A 6,903-nucleotide genomic window follows, 5' to 3' on the forward strand; every position below is an offset into this window, starting at 1 on the left:
TAAAGTACAATAAACAATTATCTCTTCATGAGATGGTAAACCTAATCCATATCAGTAAATGTAAATGTTAAAAAATTACAAGCGCTAGTCAGCATCAAAGATTTATCTCCTTCAGACAACCTGAGAATGAACAAATACTAAGCACATCATTTTATCAAGGTTTAAAAAAAATGGATATGTTTAATATAAACTTATAGAGAACTTATATAAATGGAAACGGCATTTTGTTATTTGAATACTGATTTATTTGATCACACTCCATTAGTCACATTCTGAAACAGGTAAAAATCTCCTACCTTTAGTGGAGTTGCTCATTTGCTTTTGTTACTTTGTATGTATGATTTTAGTTACTGAATGTTCTTTGTTGTGTGTGTCTGTTTTCCACGTCTGGTCTTTGTCCCTGGATTGCATTCTTTTGAATACCACTACAACCTTGGTTCCCTTGATTACTCTTTCAGCTGTTTAATTGTATACTAGTCATAAAAATGACCATGGTGATCTAACTCCATTGTTACTGTTAATTCAATAGAGTTCACTTAGCAAAACTAGTATTTTTCTTCAACTATTCCAGTTCATCAAGGTCAGAACTTGGAGTCAACTTGCTTTAAAATGTTTATTTCAAAGGGAGATAATTAATAGGGAAATGTTTACATAGAAGTAATGAGTATTTTAGTTTGTTTGTTAATAACAAATTATCAATAACTCTCAACTTCAATATGAAAGAGTTTCAGATATGTATTGTTTTTACAGTTAATTGACTGTAGGACAAATAGATTACTGTAATGTTAAGCTTGCATTATTTGTTTCGATGGTATTTCATTACAAAGATGGCCAGACTACTAAAGCTGACATACCATGCTTTGTTTCAGACAATCACACCATGCTTTGTTTCAGACAATCACACCATGCTTTGTTTCAGACAATCACACCATTGCTAAGTTTATTAAGGTATAAGCTCACATTCCAAAAGAAGGCATAACATATAATTAAGATTTATTATCTGACCAGAGGAATACACTTATAACACTTGTCTAAATAAAAGCAAAAATTTCTTATACTCCCAGTGCATCTGTTCCACACTTCCAGTTTTCAATAAAGGCTGGTCTGTCTAGCTTATTGTTTTGTTTGTTTTTTGTTTGTTTGTTGTAAGTGGTAAATTGTTTGTTTTTCTTTTTCTCTGTCACTTGCCTTTTGAATTTTTTTATCATGCCTCAATTGTGATAGTCCTTGACTTACCACCACAAAGAAATATAGAGCGAACATCTTTATATATCTCTAAATTAGTTTGTAAAGCAATACACAAAAGAGATTTAAATACAAATAATAAACAACAGCATACATAACTATATTTTATTTTTTATGCTTATTTTTGGTATTATATATTGCTAAATAACAATTAAACAATACAAATATTACATAAAATTATAACTTCTATTGATTGCACAAAATAAATAAAAATAAATGAGCATTTTTATAACATACTCGATGAATGTATTTCCTCCATAGTATCAGTGTGAAAGTAAGATGGATATGTGATAAAACTAAAATTAAAATTATTAACCCTTTATACTATAAAAAACAATTACTCTGAATTGCAATGAGGTTATACACGTATCTTGAAAGTTTCTTCTTTTAGTGAATTCAGAAACATAACAATGTACATATCTTGGTTTGAAAAGCTAAGAAACCACAAATCCCAAATCAAAATGTAATATACCTAGTAAACTCAAAAATAATAATGCTCCAAGGAAATCATAAAATTATTTTTTTAAAAATCGAAACAAACTGAAAATTGATACTGGTGAACTTTTTAAGTAGGAACATGAAATACAATTAGTTTCTGTGTTACTCCATTGCAAATGAGTAAACCTCAACTCATCAAATGGCTATGACAAAATGGTGGGATGAAAAAATCTTTGCATTGTTCTGGCAGTACATGGCCTGATAAAACTTTATATGCAGTGTAGTTTTAAAATGAATCATGTCAATTACAGATAAAGGAGTGTAAATATTGATTACATCTGTATTAATGATATAATAAACCTCAGTTATCTTTCATTCATGTCATTGTGCTGATGTTATAGAAATATGTCGTAATTGTAAACTGCCAATGAGCAACTAAAAACTTCCAAAAATATTCAATATTCATTGAAAATAAATGAAATAAAAAATATTACACACATAACTTTCCCAAAAAAATCTTAATGGTGATGTGAAAACAGTTAAGTTAGTTGGAATTTTTTTACTAATTGTTGCTATTTTTAAGTTTAAAGAAGCATGAAAACAATGTACAAATTGTGGTCTAATATCTCAAGAGACACTTCTAAACTTGAAATTTCTGAAATACAAACATGCAAAACCCCCAAATATTAGTACCTCAATTTTCAAGCAAAAATAAATTGTGAAATTTAGCATGTGAAAAAACCATCAGGTAAACAGTATTATGTGATATTTAGTTCTTTCTAATCACAAAACTGGTTCCCATATACTTCAATTTATTCACAATACCCATTAGTTTAATATTTTAACACCAAGTTAGAATTTAAGTTTTAAATCAAGTTTTTAGTAAATAGTATTTGAATATGCACCCATAAAAGAAATTGTTTATGAAGAGGAGGATAATACAACCAGAGGTATCATAAAACAAAGCAATAAGCTCCCAACAATCCAAAAATCACCATGACAACCATCTTTACAGGTTTTAAAACTGATTATATAAAGTTATTCCAGGAATAATGGTTTAACACAATGATACAATCAAAAGTTACTCTATAAAGTGCCTTCAAATCATCGACACAATATTTCTGGAATAGTTTGTCCTACAACACTTGTAAAACACTCTTTCAGCAGAAATATTGATAAAATGTAGCTTTCTTTCAGGACAATGTGAAGCCTAATAAACCACATAAAGCTAGAAAAATCATTTCTGTTTATGAATTAATACCTTTCCAATTAATTACCTTCTACTCCAACTTAAAAACTTACAAGTATAATGCATAAAAGTTGAAACCTAAAAACCTAAATTTAAAATTGGATAGTATTAAATGGCAAGAAAGCATTCTTTTGACAATGATTTAACGACCTTAAATCTTTAGAAAGTTAACAAAATTAAGAGTTATCTACAAATTATTTTGCCATTTTTAAAACTTATGCTTTCCATTAAAAAAAATCAGTAAAATATTGTCTGCATCACTTTTTCAACCATTTTTAAAACATGAGATTGAAATTTATTATAAAACTTTAGGTCAACTAAAAAGTTTCAAAAAATTATTCACTAAATAAACAACCAATACCAAGCATTTCAATACATATATAAAACCTAAATTTACCTCAAACCAAAATTTAAAGCAATGCCAAATTATAAACACACTACCAATAAAAACCTTTTTACAACTGAAGCTTCAATTTTTGTAGGAGTCAGAAAGCACAAACTTTAATTTAAAATGACTGCCAGTGAGAGAAATAGAATGGCATGTATGTACAAAGGTTTGCAGATTGTCAATAAATATTGGATTTACACATTTTCTGTGATTTCCATAACACTTGTCAAAGTCATGAGAAAATAATGCTACTGTTAAAAGCCAGTATACAAGTAGAACAAACATCTGCCACTAGGTGGAGCTACTTATACTATAGGCTACTTTTGTGTAAGCAAAAACTGGCCGTAAATTGAAAAAAAAAAACATAAAAACAAAATAATTGTGAAGTCTAGTAGCACAAAATGGTGGTTTTTGCATCAAATATTAATGGGACTCAATGGTATTGATTAAGTTTGATTTGTTAATAACTTAAACTATACAGGACTAAATATATCAAATGCTAGTGACATGAATAAGAATTGTGTTATTTACTTCTCAACATGAATCTAAAATACACCAATCTAGTTGAACATTCAATTAGACTGAAGCTTTATAATGTACTGTGTTATGTCCAGCTCATTATGTCTAATTTACTTGTGTGTACAAAAATGTTCCCTTAATACAGAAAATAATGACCACTCTCTGATTCTTCCATCTACTGTATATATATATCAGTAATACAAAAGGCAAAAATACAAGTGAGAGACACTTTCTATTGTATTACAGCCAGAATGCAAACACTAAACTACACATTAACTTTTTCACAGTGGTTGTGACATGAACAATGTATTTTCAAATTTTTCTGTATGACATGACAAAAATGGTATTGAAAGTAAAGCAGATGAATGAACAAAAATATAAACAAATCAATGATAAGAATGCACAGAAATTAAAAAAGAAAATATAAAAGAAAAAAAGATTGGCACATAATAATTAGCATCAGTCATCTACCTGTATTAAAAAAAAAGTCTTGATCTGTGACAAATGTAACTATATCAATGAACCAGTCTTGAATTCATACATATGATAAGTCAATTCTACTTGACTTATAAAACCTCTCCAGATATTTTTAGGTGAACAAAGCTTATATCTGATACCTATAGTAAACACCAGTATGGTCATACTTTTAAAAAAAAACATTTTCCATCAGAATAATAAACTCTATTACATTGTAAAAAAATAATTTGAGTGACTTTATCCATGATTGAACATGTAATGTTCACACCAACAAGATTCAAAACTTCATATTATCATTATTCACAGAAAAATCCATAAATATCCAGATTTAAATTAGCTTTCAAATTTATGTTTTTTTGTTTTATTAAAAGAGGTCTGGTCCCAAGTCATGACAATACCCCTGAGTTTACTTCTTAAATCCCAGAAGTTTATTTATTTATTTACAAAACAAAAAAATACAAATAATGCTATAGGTCCTACTAGATTATACATTGTACCTGGAACATTTCACTTCAAATCAAATTTATTGTCATTGGCTTTTTAGGAAGAATTTGTCTTTATATTTTTAATTTTTGCAATATCGCTAACACCAAGGCAGATATGAATTAATCTACTTGTAAGTAGAGTTACCAGAAAAACTGATATTTTAGAGTTACTAGACTGATATTGTTAGTGATACAGCAGCATTGCATAACTTTATTTCTGTATTGTTAATGTCTAACTCAATTTGAAACAGAAAAATCCAAAAGAAAAATTAAATACAAAATATACTATGAATATCCAAGCAATCCTATTTGTAATTGGAACTAAAAACAATTTCTTGGCCTCATGGAAAACTGCACCAGTACCAAGAAATTATCTTTGAATGGCCTAGTAAATTTTAATCACTGGTGTTAGGTTATACTGGAATGTTATAACAGTAGTATACTCTAGCAAAACTGAATCAATTTATACTCAATCATATATCAATAGTTCCCTTGTTAAAATCTAATACCTTATCATTTCACAGGACAAATTACCCCAAATGTTTTCAGATGTTTTAACCAACACATGTAAATATATGTCAATGGCCATTGTGGAAATATGTGTACTTAGTTGATATTATAACACATGTTTTACAAAATCATCATTATACATTCATTTATAAATTCCTGTGGAAAACAAATGTTTACCATATGATTTGTATCCATATGTTAATCATTGATTCTTTAGTCTCCAACTTAACATATGTTGCAAATTATCTTGTGTTTTATGGCAGTTACTGAAGTCTTGTACCTCGTGAGAGTACTCCAGTTAAATGGTAAGGGATTTAAATAATTGAAAAGAGAATACCAAAATGTTAAACAGGTGGGATACATTAATGTAAACATGTTTCAAACCAAATCACCCAAGTGCAAAAAACAATACGATCAATTAAATGGTCTTAAAAAGCCAGGCCCTGGCTCCACAAAATTTGAAAAATATTTAAGACTAAGAATATTCTCAACTCCCATGATAACTTCAACCACTTTCTTGGCATTTAATGTCACAAACAGTTGAAAAAAAACTCAGACTAAAGTCATTTCCAAGTTTTGTGGCACCAGGTACTGAAGCCTGAAAGTATTCTATTTTACATCTTCACTATATACACATACATTATGCAGATTATTCCTAGCACTATCCGGGCCTACAAACTAAATAACAACTTGTAGAGGAATCGAATAATATACATTACTATGTACATTGTTCTTATGGGATTTCTTACTAAAACAACAAATCTCAACCCTTATATTTAAGTTTGTAAAACAATAAAAAAAAATTAAACAAAAAAATACATATAATTTGCATTCTCTCACACCATATGTATCAATATATTCATATAAGTTTTACACTCAACAAAGAAGAAAAAGATCTTAAAATTTGTTCCTGCAATTTAAAAGAAAAAAACTTCAACTGTTATTGTAAACAACATTAGTACCCAAGAAAATAAAACAGAAATTTTCTCACTGTCCTATAAGTACACAACCATTACTAAGCAAGCAGTTCTTTGGCTAAAAGCAAGTAGCAGCTGCACTAAAGGAGGTAGAACTAGGGTAAGGGACACAACTCTTACAAATCATTGGAACGTTTGTATTCAGCATTTTAATCAATCTCATGTTAGCATCAAAGTAACTTGGACTGATTTGATTCTGTTTCAAATGAAAGCTTGAAAGCTTTCATGATATTGGATATGATACAAACATATCACTGATTTCAAGAGATGTGTCCCTTACCCTAAGGCTACCTCCTTAAGCACATGGTAAATCTTCCCTCTAAATCTTCTGTATTTAAAGTATAATTGTCTAAAATGAAAAGTGGGAAAACTAACTAAACCAAAAAAAAAAGGTCATCCTTTAATGACTATAAACTTTGAGATAAAATATTATTAAAATCTCTTGTACTGATGAAAGGGCTAACAATGGTATACCATAATTCATCCATCATAAGTTAAGTGCATAAAATGGCACAAAACAATTTCTGAAACAAATAACCAACAATTATAATATTGGTATTGGAACAACTTAAATTGTCTGCTACTTTCATAAATTTAGGAAATATTAATTTTTTC

The sequence above is a fragment of the Perna viridis genome, chromosome 7 (assembly GCF_037379345.1).
Source record: "Perna viridis isolate PV_CMFRI_1.1 ecotype Kerala chromosome 7, ASM3737934v1, whole genome shotgun sequence".
NCBI classification, from domain to species: domain Eukaryota; kingdom Metazoa; phylum Mollusca; class Bivalvia; order Mytilida; family Mytilidae; genus Perna; species Perna viridis.